The sequence below is a fragment of the Lampris incognitus genome, chromosome 17 (assembly GCF_029633865.1).
Source record: "Lampris incognitus isolate fLamInc1 chromosome 17, fLamInc1.hap2, whole genome shotgun sequence".
In the NCBI taxonomy this organism is placed as follows: Eukaryota; Metazoa; Chordata; class Actinopteri; order Lampriformes; family Lampridae; genus Lampris; species Lampris incognitus.
Window position 1 is genome coordinate 42,518,957 of NC_079227.1, and position 21,603 is coordinate 42,540,559.

Here is a 21,603-nt window from a genome sequence, read left to right on the forward strand (position 1 = left end):
CATGACATCACACAGATGATTCAGAAGTATTAAATCTGACACATGACATCACACAGATGATTCAAACGTGACAACTCTGACACATGACATCACACAGATGATTCAAACGTGACAACTCTGACACATCACATGACATCACACAGATGATTCAAACGTGATAACTCTGACACATGACATCACACAGATGATTCAAACGTGACAACTCTGACACATGACATCACACAGATGATTCAAACGTGATAACTCTGACACATGACATCACACAGATGATTCAAACGTGATAACTCTGACACATGACATCACACGGATGATTCAAACGTGACAACTCTGACACATGAAATCACAGATGATTCAAACGTGACAACTCTGACACATCACATGACATCACATAGACGATTCAGAAATGTTAAATCTGACACATGACATCACACAGATGATTCAAACGTGACAACTCTGACACATCACATGACATCACACAGACGATTCAGAAATGTTAAATCTGACACATGACATCACACAGATGATTCAAACGTGACAACTCTGACACATCACATGACATCACACAGACGATTCAGAAATGTTAAATCTGACACATGACATCACACAGATGATTCAAACGTGACAACTCTGACACATGACATCACACAGATGATTCAAACGTGACAACTCTGACACATCACATGACATCACACAGATGATTCAGAAGTATTAAATCTGACACATGACATCACACAGATGATTCAAACGTGACAACTCTGACACATGACGTCACACAGATGATTCAAACGTGACAACTCTGACACATGACATCACACAGATGATTCAAACGTGATAACTCTGACACATGACATCACACAGATGATTCAAACGTGACAACTCTGACACATCACATGACATCACACAGATGATTCAGAAGTATTAAATCTGACACATTACATCACACAGATGATTCAAACGTGACAACTCTGACACATCACATGACATCACACAGATGATTCAAACGTGACAACTCTGACACATGACATCACACAGATGATTCAAACGTGACAACTCTGACACATCACATGACATCACACAGATGATTCAAACGTGATAACTCTGACACATGACATCACACAGATGATTCAAACGTGACAACTCTGACACATGACATCACACAGATGATTCAAACGTGATAACTCTGACACATGACATCACACAGATGATTCAAACGTGATAACTCTGACACATGACATCACACGGATGATTCAAACGTGACAACTCTGACACATGAAATCACAGATGATTCAAACGTGACAACTCTGACACATCACATGACATCACACAGACGATTCAGAAATGTTAAATCTGACACATGACATCACACAGATGATTCAAACGTGACAACTCTGACACATCACATGACATCACACAGATGATTCAGAAGTATTAAATCTGACATATGACATCACACAGATGATTCAAACGTGACAACTCTGACACATGACATCACACAGATGATTCAAACGTGACAACTCTGACACATGACATCACACAGATGATTCAAACGTGACAACTCTGACACATGACATCACACAGATGATTCAAACGTGACAACTCTGACACATCACATGACATCACACAGATGATTCAGAAGTATTAAATCTGACACAAGACATCAGACAGATGATTCAAACGTGACAACTCTGACACATGACATCACACAGATGATTCAAACGTGACAACTCTGACACATCACATGACATCACACAGATGATTCAAACGTGATAACTCTGACACATGACATCACACAGATGATTCAAACGTGATAACTCTGACACATGACATCACACGGATGATTCAAACGTGACAACTCTGACACATGAAATCACAGATGATTCAAACGTGACAACTCTGACACATCACATGACATCACACAGACGATTCAGAAATGTTAAATCTGACACATGACATCACACAGATGATTCAAACGTGACAACTCTGACACATCACATGACATCACACAGATGATTCAGAAGTATTAAATCTGACACAAGACATCACACAGATGATTCAAACGTGACAACTCGACACATGACATCACACAGATGATTCAAACGTGACAACTCTGACACATGACATCACACAGATGATTCAAACGTGATAACTCTGACACATGACATCACACGGATGATTCAAACGTGACAACTCTGACACATGACATCACACAGATGATTCAAACGTGACAACTCTGACACATGAAATCACAGATGATTCAAACGTGACAACTCTGACACATCACATGACATCACACAGACGAATCAGAAATGTTAAATCTGACACATGACATCACACAGATGATTCAAACGTGACAACTCTGACACATCAGATGACATCACACAGACGATTCAGAAATGTTAAATCTGACACATGACATCACACAGATGATTCAAACGTGACAACTCTGACACATCACATGACATCACACAGACGATTCAGAAATGTTAAATCTGACACATGACATCACACAGATGATTCAAACGTGATAACTCTGACACATGACATCACACAGATGATTCAAACGTGACAACTCTGACACATCACATGACATCACACAGATGATTCAGAAGTATTAAATCTGACACATTACATCACACAGATGATTCAAACGTGACAACTCTGACACATGACATCACACAGATGATTCAAACGTGACAACTCTGACACATGACATCACACAGATGATTCAAACGTGACAACTCTGACACATCACATGACATCACACAGATGATTCAAACGTGATAACTCTGACACATGACATCACACAGATGATTCAAACGTGACAACTCTGACACATGACATCACACAGATGATTCAAACGTGATAACTCTGACACATGACATCACACAGATGATTCAAACGTGATAACTCTGACACATGACATCACACGGATGATTCAAACGTGACAACTCTGACACATGAAATCACAGATGATTCAAACGTGACAACTCTGACACATCACATGACATCACACAGACGATTCAGAAATGTTAAATCTGACACATGACATCACACAGATGATTCAAACGTGACAACTCTGACACATCACATGACATCACACAGATGATTCAGAAGTATTAAATCTGACACATGACATCACACAGATGATTCAAACGTGACAACTCTGACACATGACATCACACAGATGATTCAAACGTGACAACTCTGACACATGACATCACACAGATGATTCAAACGTGACAACTCTGACACATGACATCACACAGATGATTCAAACGTGACAACTCTGACACATCACATGACATCACACAGATGATTCAGAAGTATTAAATCTGACACAAGACATCAGACAGATGATTCAAACGTGACAACTCTGACACATGACATCACACAGATGATTCAAACGTGACAACTCTGACACATCACATGACATCACACAGATGATTCAAACGTGATAACTCTGACACATGACATCACACAGATGATTCAAACGTGATAACTCTGACACATGACATCACACGGATGATTCAAACGTGACAACTCTGACACATGAAATCACAGATGATTCAAACGTGACAACTCTGACACATCACATGACATCACACAGACGATTCAGAAATGTTAAATCTGACACATGACATCACACAGATGATTCAAACGTGACAACTCTGACACATCACATGACATCACACAGATGATTCAGAAGTATTAAATCTGACACAAGACATCACACAGATGATTCAAACGTGACAACTCGACACATGACATCACACAGATGATTCAAACGTGACAACTCTGACACATGACATCACACAGATGATTCAAACGTGACAACTCTGACACATGACATCACACAGATGATTCAAACGTGACAACTCTGACACATCACATGACATCACACAGATGATTCAGAAGTATTAAATCTGACACAAGACATCACACAGATGATTCAAACGTGACAACTCTGACACATGACATCACACAGATGATTCAAACGTGACAACTCTGACACATCACATGACATCACACAGATGATTCAAACGTGATAACTCTGACACATGACATCACACAGATGATTCAAACGTGACAACTCTGGCACATGACATCACACAGATGATTCAAACGTGATAACTCTGACACATGACATCACACAGATGATTCAAACGTGATAACTCTGACACATGACATCACACGGATGATTCAAACGTGACAACTCTGACACATGACATCACACAGATGATTCAAACGTGACAACTCTGACACATGAAATCACAGATGATTCAAACGTGACAACTCTGACACATCACATGACATCACACAGACGATTCAGAAATGTTAAATCTGACACATGACATCACACAGATGATTCAAACGTGACAACTCTGACACATCACATGACATCACACAGATGATTCAGAAGTATTAAATCTGACACATGACATCACACAGATGATTCAAACGTGACAACTCTGACACATGACATCACACAGATGATTCAAACGTGACAACTCTGACACATGACATCACACAGATGATTCAAACGTGACAACTCTGACACATGACATCACACAGATGATTCAAACGTGACAACTCTGACACATCACATGACATCACACAGATGATTCAGAAGTATTAAATCTGACACAAGACATCAGACAGATGATTCAAACGTGACAACTCTGACACATGACATCACACAGATGATTCAAACGTGACAACTCTGACACATCACATGACATCACACAGATGATTCAAACGTGATAACTCTGACACATGACATCACACAGATGATTCAAACGTGATAACTCTGACACATGACATCACACGGATGATTCAAACGTGACAACTCTGACACATGAAATCACAGATGATTCAAACGTGACAACTCTGACACATCACATGACATCACACAGACGATTCAGAAATGTTAAATCTGACACATGACATCACACAGATGATTCAAACGTGACAACTCTGACACATCACATGACATCACACAGATGATTCAGAAGTATTAAATCTGACACAAGACATCACACAGATGATTCAAACGTGACAACTCGACACATGACATCACACAGATGATTCAAACGTGACAACTCTGACACATGACATCACACAGATGATTCAAACGTGACAACTCTGACACATGACATCACACAGATGATTCAAACGTGACAACTCTGACACATCACATGACATCACACAGATGATTCAGAAGTATTAAATCTGACACAAGACATCACACAGATGATTCAAACGTGACAACTCTGACACATGACATCACACAGATGATTCAAACGTGACAACTCTGACACATCACATGACATCACACAGATGATTCAAACGTGATAACTCTGACACATGACATCACACAGATGATTCAAACGTGACAACTCTGGCACATGACATCACACAGATGATTCAAACGTGATAACTCTGACACATGACATCACACAGATGATTCAAACGTGATAACTCTGACACATGACATCACACGGATGATTCAAACGTGACAACTCTGACACATGACATCACACAGATGATTCAAACGTGACAACTCTGACACATGAAATCACAGATGATTCAAACGTGACAACTCTGACACATCACATGACATCACACAGACGATTCAGAAATGTTAAATCTGACACATGACATCACACAGATGATTCAAACGTGACAACTCTGACACATCAGATGACATCACACAGACGATTCAGAAATGTTAAATCTGACACATGACATCACACAGATGATTCAAACGTGACAACTCTGACACATCACATGACATCACACAGACGATTCAGAAATGTTAAATCTGACACATGACATCACACAGATGATTCAAACGTGACAACTCTGACACATGACATCACACAGATGATTCAAACGTGACAACTCTGACACATGACATCACACAGATGATTCAAACGTGACAACTCTGACACATCACATGACATCACACAGATGATTCAGAAGTATTAAATCTGACACATGACATCACACAGATGATTCAAACGTGACAACTCTGACACATGACGTCACACAGATGATTCAAACGTGACAACTCTGACACATGACATCACACAGATGATTCAAACGTGATAACTCTGACACATGACATCACACAGATGATTCAAACGTGACAACTCTGACACATCACATGACATCACACAGATGATTCAGAAGTATTAAATCTGACACATGACATCACACAGATGATTCAAACGTGACAACTCTGACACATGACATCACACAGATGATTCAAACGTGACAACTCTGACACATGACATCACACGGATGATTCAAACGTGACAACTCTGACACATGAAATCACAGATGATTCAAACGTGACAACTCTGACACATGACATCACACGGATGATTCAAACGTGACAACTCTGACACATGAAATCACAGATGATTCAAACGTGATAACTCTGACACATGACATCACACGGATGATTCAAACGTGACAACTCTGACACATGAAATCACAGATGATTCAAACGTGATAACTCTGACACATGACATCACACAGACGATTCAAACGTGACAACTCTGACACATGACATCACACAGATGATTCAAACGTGATAACTCTGACACATGACATCACACGGATGATTCAAACTTGACAACTCTGACACATGAAATCACAGATGATTCAAACGTGACAACTCTGACACATCACATGACATCACACAGACGATTCAGAAATGTTAAATCTGACACATGACATCACACAGATGATTCAAACGTGACAACTCTGACACATCACATGACATCATGTCAAGAATTAGTGGGACGGGTTTTTGGAGAGAGAGAGACGACCTGTGAGGTGGGTTTAGAGACGACCTGTGAGTCGGGTTTAGAGACGACCTGTGAGGTCGGTTTAGAGACGACCTGTGAGTCGGGTTTAGAGACGACCTGTGAGTCGGGTTTAGAGACGACCTGTGAGGTGGGTTTAGTGGCGGTCTGTGAGGTGGGTTCAGTGGCGGTCTGTGAGGTGGGTTCAGTGGCGGTCTGTGAGGTGGGTTCAGTGGCGGTCTGTGAGGTGGGTTCAGTGGCGGTCTGTACTGCGGTCTGTACTGGCTGTGGCTGACAACAGCTGAGAATAAAGCAACCCTCAGGCCTCCGTGGTGAAGTGTGTTTCTTTTAAAGTGGTGGACACTACAGAGGAAGCCTCCCATCCTACACAATACCTCCAGCACTCGTCCGGGTGGCGTGGCGGTCTGTTCCGTTGCCTACCGACAGGGATCTTCGGTTCGAATCCCCGTGTTACCTCCGGCTTGGTCGGGCATCCCTACAGACACAGTTGGCTGTGTCTGTGGGTGGGAAGCAAGATGTGGGTGTGCGTCCTGGTTGCTGCACTAGCGCCTCCTCTGGTCGGTCGGGGCGCCTGTTCGGGGAGGAGGGGGAACTGGGGGGAATAGCGTGATCCTCCCACGTGCTACGCCCCCCTGGTGAAACTCTTCACTGTCAGGTGAGGAGAAGCGGCTGGCGACTCCACGTGTATGGGAGGAGGCATGTGGCAGTCTGCAGCCCTCCCCGGATGAGCAGAGGGGGTGGAGCAGAGACCGGGGCGGCGGCTCGTGAGAGTGGGGTAAGTGGCCAAGTACAATGAGGGAGGAAATCAAAAGAAAAACATACGTCAGGTAAACAAATGTGAGACTGCCACATTGTTCATTGCCAGAACTGCTTGCTTGTGGTCGAGGCGAAGTTATGAACATGAAGGTCACTGGAGAACGCAACCGTGCTCGGCTGCCATGTGATGACTCATGGCCCAGACTGTCCTCTTCCAGGGCCACCGGTCAGCCTTCCCTGACCTGCCATGACCTCACACACACAGTTTCCCTGAATGGCCTCCAACACACCACGTGTATTCTGCTGACACTCTGAGGTCCGGGCTGCAGCGCAGTGTCTGATCCCACAAGCAACACGGGTGTGCGTGTGTGTGTGTGTGTGTGTGTGTGTGTGTGTGTGTGTGTGTGTGTGTGTGTGTGTGTGTGTGTGTGTGTGTGTGTGTGTGTGTGTGTGTCTGTGTAGGGGGATTTATAGCCAGACTAGAGAGCAAGGCCACAAAAACACGTACATTACAAGACACTGATGTGTTGCTGGTGCTGCAGCTTTACATTCATCCTGAGCAGGGAAGTATTCACTTCAAGGGAAATAGGAAAACAATCTCCCATGTGTTCAGAAAAACTCCAAGTTGTGTTTTGTGATGCAGCTTCAGCTGGTATGTGATGCAGCTTCAGTTGCTATGTGATGCAGCTTCAGTTGCTATGTGATGCAGCTTCAGTTGTTATGTGATGCAGCTTCAGGTGTTACGTGATGCAGCTTCAGGTGGTATGTGATGCAGCTTCAGGTGTTATGTGATGCAGCTTCAGGTGTTATGTGATGCAGCTTCAGGTGGTATGTGATGCAGCTTCAGGAGCTATGTGATGCAGCTTCAGGTGTTATGTGATGCAGCTTCAGGTGTTATGTGATGCAGCTTCAGCTGGTATGTGATGCAGCTTCAGCTGGTATGTGATGCAGCTTCAGGTGCTATGTGATGCAGCTTCAGGTGCTATGTGATGCAGCTTCAGTTGTTATGTGATGCAGCTTCAGGTGCTATGTGATGCAGTTTCAGGTGTTATGTGATGCAGCTTCAGTTGTTATGTGATGCAGCTTCAGTTGTTATGTGATGCAGCTTCAGGAGCTATGTGATGCAGCTTCAGTTGTTATGTGATGCAGCTTCAGTTGTTATGTGATGCAGCTTCAGGAGCTATGTGATGCAGCTTCAGTTGTTATGTGATGCAGCTTCAGGTGTTATGTGATGCAGCTTCAGTTGTTATGTGATGCAGCTTCAGATGCTATGTGATGCAGCTTCAGGTGGTATGTGATGCAGCTTCAGGAGCTATGTGATGCAGCTTCAGTTGTTATGTGATGCAGCTTCAGGTGCTATGTGATGCAGCTTCAGGTGTTATGTGATGCAGCTTCAGGTGTTATGTGATGCAGCTTCAGGTGCTATGTGATGCAGCTTCAGTTGTTATGTGATGCAGCTTCAGGTGCTATGTGATGCAGTTTCAGGTGTTATGTGATGCAGCTTCAGTTGTTATGTGATGCAGCTTCAGTTGTTATGTGATGCAGCTTCAGGAGCTATGTGATGCAGCTTCAGTTGTTATGTGATGCAGCTTCAGTTGTTATGTGATGCAGCTTCAGGAGCTATGTGATGCAGCTTCAGTTGTTATGTGATGCAGCTTCAGATGCTATGTGATGCAGCTTCAGGTGGTATGTGATGCAGCTTCAGGTGGTATGTGATGCAGCTTCAGGTGGTATGTGATGCAGCTTCAGGTGTTATGTGATGCAGCTTCAGGTGCTATGTGATGCAGCTTCAGGTGTTATGTGATGCAGCTTCAGGTGGTATGTGATGCAAATTCAGGTGCTATGTGATGCAGCTTCAAGTGGTATGTGATGCAGCTTCAGGTGCTATGTGATGCAGCTTCAGGTGGTATGTGATGCAGCTTCAGTTGCTATGTGATGCAGCTTCAGTTGCTATGTGATGCAGCTTCAGTTGTTATGTGATGCAGCTTCAGGTGTTATGTGATGCAGCTTCAGGTGGTATGTGATGCAGCTTCAGGTGTTATGTGATGCAGCTTCAGGTGTTATGTGATGCAGCTTCAGGAGCTATGTGATGCAGCTTCAGTTGCTATGTGATGCAGCTTCAGGTGTTATGTGATGCAGCTTCAGGTGTTATGTGATGCAGCTTCAGCTGGTATGTGATGCAGCTTCAGCTGGTATGTGATGCAGCTTCAGGTGTTATGTGATGCAGCTTCAGGTGCTATGTGATGCAGCTTCAGGTGCTATGTGATGCAGCTTCAGTTGCTATGTGATGCAGCTTCAGGTGTTATGTGATGCAGCTTCAGGAGCTATGTGATGCAGCTTCAGGAGCTATGTGATGCAGCTTCAGGTGCTATGTGATGCAGCTTCAGGTGTTATGTGATGCAGCTTCAGGTGTTATGTGATGCAGCTTCAGGTGCTATGTGATGCAGCTTCAGTTGTTATGTGATGCAGCTTCAGGTGCTATGTGATGCAGTTTCAGGTGTTATGTGATGCAGCTTCAGTTGTTATGTGATGCAGCTTCAGTTGTTATGTGATGCAGCTTCAGGAGCTATGTGATGCAGCTTCAGTTGTTATGTGATGCAGCTTCAGGTGCTATGTGATGCAGCTTCAGGTGGTATGTGATGCAGTTTCAGGTGTTATGTGATGCAGCTTCAGTTGTTATGTGATGCAGCTTCAGGAGCTATGTGATGCAGCTTCAGTTGTTATGTGATGCAGCTTCAGGTGCTATGTGATGCAGTTTCAGGTGTTATGTGATGCAGCTTCAGGTGCTATGTGATGCAGCTTCAGGTGGTATGTGATGCAGTTTCAGGTGTTATGTGATGCAGCTTCAGATGCTATGTGATGCAGCTTCAGGTGGTATGTGATGCAGCTTCAGGTGTTATGTGATGCAGCTTCAGTTGTTATGTGATGCAGCTTCAGATGCTATGTGATGCAGCTTCAGGTGGTATGTGATGCAGCTTCAGGTGGTATGTGATGCAGCTTCAGGTGGTATGTGATGCAGCTTCAGGTGTTATGTGATGCAGCTTCAGGTGCTATGTGATGCAGCTTCAGGTGTTATGTGATGCAGCTTCAGGTGGTATGTGATGCAGCTTCAGGTGCTATGTGATGCAGCTTCAGGTGGTATGTGATGCAACTTCAGGTGCTATGTGATGCAGCTTCAGGTGGTATGTGATGCAGCTTCAGGTGCTATGTGATGCAGCTTCAGTTGCTATGTGATGCAGCTTCAGTTGTTATGTGATGCAGCTTCAGGTGTTATGTGATGCAGCTTCAGGTGGTATGTGATGCAGCTTCAGGTGTTATGTGATGCAGCTTCAGGTGTTATGTGATGCAGCTTCAGGAGCTATGTGATGCAGCTTCAGTTGCTATGTGATGCAGCTTCAGGTGTTATGTGATGCAGCTTCAGGTGTTATGTGATGCAGCTTCAGCTGGTATGTGATGCAGCTTCAGCTGGTATGTGATGCAGCTTCAGGTGTTATGTGATGCAGCTTCAGGTGCTATGTGATGCAGCTTCAGGTGCTATGTGATGCAGCTTCAGTTGCTATGTGATGCAGCTTCAGGTGTTATGTGATGCAGCTTCAGGAGCTATGTGATGCAGCTTCAGTTGTTATGTGATGCAGCTTCAGGTGCTATGTGATGCAGCTTCAGGTGTTATGTGATGCAGCTTCAGGTGTTATGTGATGCAGCTTCAGGTGCTATGTGATGCAGCTTCAGTTGTTATGTGATGCAGCTTCAGGTGCTATGTGATGCAGTTTCAGGTGTTATGTGATGCAGCTTCAGTTGTTATGTGATGCAGCTTCAGTTGTTATGTGATGCAGCTTCAGGAGCTATGTGATGCAGCTTCAGTTGTTATGTGATGCAGCTTCAGGTGCTATGTGATGCAGCTTCAGGTGGTATGTGATGCAGTTTCAGGTGTTATGTGATGCAGCTTCAGTTGTTATGTGATGCAGCTTCAGGAGCTATGTGATGCAGCTTCAGTTGTTATGTGATGCAGCTTCAGGTGCTATGTGATGCAGTTTCAGGTGTTATGTGATGCAGCTTCAGGTGCTATGTGATGCAGCTTCAGGTGGTATGTGATGCAGTTTCAGGTGTTATGTGATGCAGCTTCAGATGCTATGTGATGCAGCTTCAGGTGGTATGTGATGCAGCTTCAGGTGTTATGTGATGCAGCTTCAGTTGTTATGTGATGCAGCTTCAGATGCTATGTGATGCAGCTTCAGGTGGTATGTGATGCAGCTTCAGGTGGTATGTGATGCAGCTTCAGGTGGTATGTGATGCAGCTTCAGGTGTTATGTGATGCAGCTTCAGGTGCTATGTGATGCAGCTTCAGGTGTTATGTGATGCAGCTTCAGGTGGTATGTGATGCAGCTTCAGGTGCTATGTGATGCAGCTTCAGGTGGTATGTGATGCAGCTTCAGGTGCTATGTGATGCAGCTTCAGGTGGTATGTGATGCAGCTTCAGTTGCTATGTGATGCAGCTTCAGTTGCTATGTGATGCAGCTTCAGTTGTTATGTGATGCAGCTTCAGGTGTTATGTGATGCAGCTTCAGGTGGTATGTGATGCAGCTTCAGGTGTTATGTGATGCAGCTTCAGGTGTTATGTGATGCAGCTTCAGGTGGTATGTGATGCAGCTTCAGGTGTTATGTGATGCAGCTTCAGGTGGTATGTGATGCAGCTTCAGGTGGTATGTGATGCAGCTTCAGGTGGTATGTGATGCAGCTTCAGGTGGTATGTGATGCAGCTTCAGGTGCTATGTGATGCAGCTTCAGGTGGTATGTGATGCAGTTTCAGGTGCTATGTGATGCAGCTTCAGGTGCTATGTGATGCAGCTTCAGGTGGTATGTGATGCAGTTTCAGGTGCTATGTGATGCAGCTTCAGTTGGTATGTGATCCAGCTTCAGGTGGTATGTGATGCAGCTTCAGTTGCTATGTGATGCAGCTTCAGGTGGTATGTGATGCAGCTTCAGTTGGTATGTGATCCAGCTTCAGGTGGTATGTGATGCAGCTTCAGGTGGTATGTGATGCAGCTTCAGGTGTTATGTGATGCAGCTTCAAGTGTTATATGATGCAGCTTCAGGTGCTATGTGATGCAGCTTCAGGTGGTATGTGATGCAGCTTCAGTTGCTATGTGATGCAGCTTCAGTTGTTATGTGATGCAGCTTCAGGTGTTATGTGATGCAGCTTCAGGTGGTATGTGATGCAGCTTCAGGTGTTATGTGATGCAGCTTCAGGTGGTATGTGATGCAGCTTCAGGTGTTATGTGATGCAGCTTCAGGTGCTATGTGATGCAGCTTCAGGTGGTAGGTGATGCAGCTTCAGGTGCTATGTGATGCAGCTTCAAGTGTTATATGATGCAGCTTCAGGTGCTATGTGATGCAGCTTCAGGAGGCCCAGGAGGCTTCAGATATATTTACTGACTACTGAAGTGCCACATGGTCTGCTCAGGATACCATCTTGGAAGTAAAGTTTACGTCACCTGCTGTACATTTACTGGGATAAGAGTGTCATGGTGTAATGATGTGCTCTCCAGTACACTACATCAGGCCAGGTCTACAAATCATCAAGTCCTCCAACCCATACGACCACATAGGTTGTTTGTTCCTACCCTCTAATACGACCCACATGAGTGTTTCCTAAATTAGCGCCCCTACCGGCGGCAGGAGATATGCCACAGGTACTTTACGCTTTTAAGCTTAACAATCATTTGTAACTAAAACGTCAAACTGAACTAGCTTGGTTACACGTTTAACGTTATTGCAGACAATCAGCACGATTACTTTAATGACATAACCAAATACAATGAAATACCGGTACACAACCTTGCCGAACTTGCCAGAGCTAAGACGTCAGTGAACTGTGTAGACCACTCCCCCCTCTCTTGGCTAGTCGTATTTTGATTGGTAACGAAGGGCAAAGGTCATATAATGACGAGGCACCCGAGACACCAGATTGTCGTTGTTTTCACGACCGCTAGAGGTCGCTTAACTTCAAAACGTAACTATAGCTCGTAATAAGCTGCTTGTATGGGGTCGTTTCTTGGTGGAGGACAGTCTCAACCAGAGAGATCCCAGTGTAAACACGTTGCTGCTGCACGCGCCTCCTACCAGACACGTGGTTCTGCATCCTGGTTTGATGATGCTTTTCGGTCGTCATGCACACGTTTCATATAATGTATGTAGCAACGCACTTGGCCTGACATCTCTACACTGCGTTCTTGTCAACGTAATGCCAAATGTAGGCGAATTCATTATGATGCATTTAGAAATGTAGGCGAATTCATTATGATGCATTTAGAAATGTAGGCGAATTCATTATGATGCATTTAGAAATGTAGGCGAATTCATTATGATGCATTTAGAAATGTAGGCGAATTCATTATGATGCATTTAGAAATGTAGGCGAATTCATTATGATGCCTTTAGAAATGTAGGCGAATTCATTATGATGCATTTAGAAATGTAGGCGAATTCATTATGATGCATTTAGAAATGTAGGCGAATTCATTATGATGCATTTAGAAATGTAGGCTAAGTCATCCAATTTACAAAAAATAGAAAAAAACAAAGCAATTCATGAAGAAACCAGAACAAAAATGCACAAATCCTGCTTTGTTAAACAAGAGTTCAGTCACAGCTGCTGCCGGATGTGGACATGGGACATAAGCTGTCTTTATTCATGGTTAGAAAGAAAAAAGGAAGAAAAAGTGCAACAATCTCACTCGTTCACCACAGTGGATTACCAAACCGTTAAGGCTACGAGTAAATCCATACACATTAAGACACACGTAAAAACCACAACGGACACACACGTAACTTCCTTGTTGGCCATGAAACCCTACCCTGAATGTCACACACAACAAAACATCTGCACACCCTGGACATCTCCACACCTGGACATCTCCACATCTGGACATCTACACACCCTGGACATCTCCGCATCTACACACCCTGGACATCTCGGCATCTCCACACCTGGACATCTCCACACCTGGACATCTACACACCCTGGACATCTCCGCATCTACACACCCTGGACATCTCCGCATCTACACACCCTGGACATCTCCGCATCTACACACCCTGGACATCTCCGCATCTACACACCTGGACATCTCCACACCTGGACATCTCCACACCTGGACATCTCCACATCTACACACCCTGGACATCTCCGCATCTACACACCCTGGACATCTCCGCATCTACACACCCTGGACATATCGGTATCAACACACCCTGGACATATCGGTATCAACACACCCTGGACATATCGGTATCAACACACCCTGGACATATCGGTATCAACACACCCTGGACATCTCCGCATCTACACACCCTGGACATCTTGGTATCTACACACCCTGGACATCTCCATATCAACACACCCTGGACATCTCCGTGTCAACATACCCTGGACATCTCCGCATCTACACACCCTGGACATCTCCGCATCTACACAACCTGGACATCTCCGTGTCAACACACCCTGGACATCTCCGCATCTACACACCCTGGACATCTCCGCATCTACACAGCCTGGACATCTCGGTATCTACACACCCTGGACATCTACGTGTCAACACACCCTGGACATCTCCGTGTCAACACACCCTGGACATCTCCGCATCTACACACCCTGGACATCTCGGTATCTACACACCCTGGACATCTCCGCATCTACACACCCTGGACATCTCGGTATCTACACACCCTGGACATCTCCGAGTCAACACACCCTGGACATCTCCGCATCTACACACCCTGGACATCTCCGCATCTACACACCCTGGACATCTTGGTATCAACACACCCTGGACATCTCCGCATCTACACACCCTGGACATCTCCGAATCTACACACAATGGACATCTTGGAATCAACACACCCTGGACATCTCCGCATCTACACACCCTGGACATCTAGGTATCTCCACACCCTGGACATCTCGGTATCTACACACCCTGGACATCTCGGTATCTCCACACCCTGGACATCTCGGTATCTACACACCCTGGACATCTTGGTATCAACACACCCTGGACATATCGGTATCTCCACACCCTGGACATCTTGGTATCTACACACCCTGGACATCTTGGTATCAACACACCCTGGACATATCGGTATCTACACAGCCTGGACATCTCGGTATCAACACACCCTTGACATCTCGGTATCAACACACCCTGGACATATCGGTATCAACACACCCTGGACATCTCCGCATCTCCACACCCTGGACATCTTGGTATCAACACACCATGGACATATCGGTATCTCCACACCCTGGACATCTTGGTATCTACACACCCTGGACATCTAGGTATCTACACACCCTGGACATATCGGAATCAACACACCCTGGACATATCGGTATCAACACACCCTGGACATATCGGTATCAACACACCCTGGACAACTTGGTATCAACACACCCTGGGCATCTTGGTATCTACACACCCTGGACATCTCGGTATCTACACACCCTGGACATCTTGGTATCTACACACCCTGGACATATCGGTATCCACACACCCTGGACATCTCCGCATCTACACACCCTGGACATCTTGGTATCAACACACCCTGGACATATCGGTATCTACACAGCCTGGACATATCGGTATCAACACACCCTGGACATCTTGGTATCTACACAGCCTGGACATCTCGGTATCTACACACCCTGGACATCTCCGTGTCAACACACCCTGGATATCTCCGTGTCAACACACCCTGGACATCTCCGCATCTACACACCCTGGACATCTCGGTATCTACACACCCTGGACATCTCCGCATCTACACACCCTGGACATCTCGGTATCTACACACCCTGGACATCTCCGAGTCAACACACCCTGGACATCTCCGCATCTACACACCCTGGACATCTCCGCATCTACACACCCTGGACATCTTGGTATCAACACACCCTGGACATCTCCGCATCTACACACCCTGGACATCTCCGAATCTACACACAATGGACATCTTGGAATCAACACACCCTGGACATCTCCGCATCTACACACCCTGGACATCTAGGTATCTCCACACCCTGGACATCTCGGTATCTACACACCCTGGACATCTCGGTATCTCCACACCCTGGACATCTCGGTATCTACACACCCTGGACATCTTGGTATCAACACACCCTGGACATATCGGTATCTCCACACCCTGGACATCTTGGTATCTACACACCCTGGACATCTTGGTATCAACACACCCTGGACATATCGGTATCTACACAGCCTGGACATCTCGGTATCAACACACCCTGGATATCTCGGTATCAACACACCCTGGACATATCCGTATCAACACACCCTGGACATCTCCGCATCTCCACACCCTGGACATCTTGGTATCAACACACCATGGACATATCGGTATCTCCACACCCTGGACATCTTGGTATCTACACACCCTGGACATCTAGGTATCTACACACCCTGGACATATCGGAATCAACACACCCTGGACATATCGGTATCAACACACCCTGGACATCTTGGTATCAACACACCCTGGGCATCTTGGTATCTACACACCCTGGACATCTCGGTATCTACACACCCTGGACATCTTGGTATCTACACACCCTGGACATATCGGTATCCACACACCCTGGACATCTCCGCATCTACACACCCTGGACATCTTGGTATGAACACACCCTGGACATATCGGTATCTACACAGCCTGGACATATCGGTATCAACACACCCTGGACATCTTGGTATCTACACACCCTGGACATCTTGGTATCTACACACCCTGGACATCTCCGCATCTACACACCCTGGACATCTTGGTATCAACACACCCTGGACATATCGGTATCTACACAGCCTGGACATCTCGGTATCAACACACCCTGGACATCTCGGTATCAACACACCCTGGACATATCAGTATCAACACACCCTGGACATCTCCGCATCTACACACCCTGGACATCTCCGAATCTAAACACAATGGACATCTTGGAATCAACACACCCTGGACATCTCCGCATCTACACACCCTGGACATCTAGGTATCTCCACATCCTGGACATCTCGGTATCTACACACCCTGGACATCTCGGTATCTCCACACCCTGGACATCTCGGTATCTACACACCCTGGACATCTTCGTATCAACACACCCTGGACATATCGGTATCTCCACACCCTGGACATCTTGGTATCTACACACCCTGGACATCTTGGTATCAACACACCCTGGACATATCGGTATCTACACACCCTGGACATCTCGGTATCAACACACCCTGGACATCTCGGTATCAACACACCCTGGACATATCGGTATCAACACACCCTGGACATCTCCGCATCTCCACACCCTGGACATCTTGGTATCAACACACCATGGACATATCGGTATCTCCACACCCTGGACATCTTGGTATCTACACACCCTGGACATCTAGGTATCTACACACCCTGGACATATCGGAATCAACACACCCTGGACATATCGGTATCAACACACCCTGGACATATCGGTATCAACACACCCTGGACATCTTGGTATCAACACACCCTGGGCATCTTGGTATCTACACACCCTGGACATCTTGGTATCTACACACCCTGGACATCTTGGTATCTACACACCCTGGACATATCGGTATCCACACACCCTGGACATCTCCGCATCTACACACCCTGGACATCTTGGTATCTACACAGCCTGGACATATCGGTATCTACACAGCCTGAACATATCGGTATCAACACACCCTGGACATCTTGGTATCTACACAGCCTGGACATCTCGGTATCTACACACCCTGGACATCTCCGTGTCAACACACCCTGGACATCTCCGCATCTACACACCCTGGACATCTCGGTATCTACATACACACCCTGGACATCTCGGCATCTACATACACACCCTGGACATCTTCGCATCTACACACCCTGGACATCTCGGTATCTACACACCCTGGACATCTCCGAGTCAACACACCCTGGACATCTCCGCATCTACACATCCTGGACATCTCCGCATCTACACACCCTGGACATCTCGGTATCAACACACCCTGGACATCTCCGCATCTACACACCCTGGACATCTCCGAATCTACACACAATGGACATCTTGGAATCAACACACCCTGGACATCTAGGTATCTCCACACCCTGGACATCTCGGTATCTACACACCCTGGACATCTCGGTATCTCCACACCCTGGACATCTCGGTATCTACACACCCTGGACATCTTGGTATCAACACACCCTGGACATATCGGTATCTCCACACCCTGGACATCTCCGCATCTACACACCCTGGACATCTTGGTATCAACACACCCTGGACATATCGGTATCTACACAGCCTGGACATCTCGGTATCAACACACCCTGGACATCTCGGTATCAACACACCCTGGACATATCGGTATCAACACACCCTGGACATCTTGGTATCAACACACCATGGACATATCGGTATCTCCACACCCTGGACATCTTGGTATCTACACACCCTGGACATCTAGGTATCTACACACCCTGGACATATCGGAATAAACACACCCTGGACATATCGGTATCAACACACCCTGGACATATCGGTATCAACACACCCTGGACATCTTGGTATCAACATACCCTGGGCATCTTGGTATCTACACACCCTGGACATCTCGGTATCTACACACCCTGGACATCTCGGTATCTACACACCCTGGACATATCGGTATCCACACACCCTGGACATCTCCGCATCTACACAGCCTGGACATCTTGGTATCAACACACCCTGGACATATCGGTATCTACACAGCCTGGACATATCGGTATCAACACACCCTGGACATCTTGGTATCTACACACCCTGGACATCTTGGTATCTACACACCCTGGACATCTCCGCATCTACACACCCTGGACATCTTGGTATCAACACACCCTGGACATATCGGTATCTACACAGCCTGGACATCTCGGTATCAACACACCCTGGACATCTCGGTATCAACACACCCTGGACATATCGGTATCTACACACCCTGGACATCTCCGCATCTACACACCCTGGACATCTTGGTATCAACACGCCCTGGACATATCGGTATCAACACACCCTGGACATCTCGGTATCAACACACCCTGGACATCTTGGTATCTACACACCCTGGACATCTCCGCATCTACACACCCTGGACATCTTGGTATCAACACACCCTGGACATATCGGTATCTACACAGCCTGGACATCTCCGCATCTACACACCCTGGACATCTCGGTATCAACACACCCTGGACATCTCGGTATCAACACACCCTGGACATCTCCGCATCTACACACCCTGGACATCTTGGTATCAACACGCCCTGGACATATCGGTATCAACACACCCTGGACATCTCGGTATCAACACACCCTGGACATCTCGGTATCAACACACCCTGGACATATCGGTATCAACACACCCTAGACATCTTGGTATCTACACACCCTGGACATCTTGATATCAACACACCCTGGACTTCTCGGTATCAGCAGTTCATCACTGGTCCTCAGGAGGAAAACAAGCCAATTAAATGTTTTGGAGGGACGGGGATAGAACAAAATCTCCAGGAACATGTTTCTAGGAGTATATTAAAAACATAAACAAATTAAACTTATTCGCTTTCCACAACAGGTGTGGGCTCCTTACACGTGGCTGCAAACGCAGGTGTCCAAAGTTGAGGGGTGATAGTGCTTTATAAATAAAGTTGTTGTTTTTGTTGTTGTTATTACTATCATTATTAGTCTGGCACAAGCGGTATTCCCACATTACACGACAATTCCATTATTGTATTTATAACCGTCATTGGCTACTTATTGTGAAATTATTTCATCCCACAAAAATCATTCAAATCTTGATCAATGGCACCAATAGAAACACTATGTGAAATTGTGCTGTCTAATAATCCCATGAGGATGGATCAGATGTGCTGCTGGCTGAAGGATGACACACGTTTACTGCAATGCAAAAACGAAGTGCAGGTGAGTTTCGGTGCGTCTCCGTTATGTTGAAGTCAGAAGGACCACGTGTCAGAGCATCAGCGTGGCGCGTTACTTCCTCCGTAGTTGTCCAGAGGTGTCCTCTGCATGTCAACAGCACACAACGTCTTCCACTGTTCGTGAGCTTCGTTCAGTTCAATCATGAAAATAAAATGCAAAAGTGCAAAAGGAAAAAAACCCATAATGTTACAGATTCTGCATCACAGAAGGTTGAATCAGTTCCTGCGGACACAACGTTTATTGACAGATACGTTATTGATGAAATGTGTCTGTCAATAAACGTGTCCAGATAATCTATATCAATGATCGTTGTATCCAGATCAATAAATGTGGTATCCAGACCCATAAAGGTGGTATCCAGATCGATAACCCTTGTATCCAGATAAACTGATTCGACCTTCTGTGATGTTCTTACTGGCATTATTGAGCATGCATCAAGGCAACATCTGCATGTTTGCATTAATGCCAGACAGCATTTCTAGCTGATGATAACAGGGCCAGGTTGGATGTACTACTACTACTACTACTAATAATAATAATAATAATCATTACATTCATATAGCGCTTTTCTAGACACCCAAAGCGCTTCACAGTGAAGGGGGTAACTCACCTCCACCACCACCAATGTGTAGCACCACCTGGGTGATGCATGGCAGCTGTTTTGCACCAGTACGCTCACCACACATGAGCTTGAGGTGGAGAGGTGGCCAGATGGAGAGCCAGGTTGGGAATGTTGCCAGGACACCGGGGAACCCCCTACTCTTTGTGATAAGTGTCGTGGGATCTTTAATGAGCGCAGTGAGTCAGGACCTCGGTTTAACGTCTCATCTACAGAACGGCATTTCCTACAGCACAGTGTCCTGGTCACTGATACTTGTTTTAATTAGAACCAGAGGGAAGACCACCCCCTACTGGCCCACCAGCACCACTTCCGGTAGCAACTCAAGTTTTCCC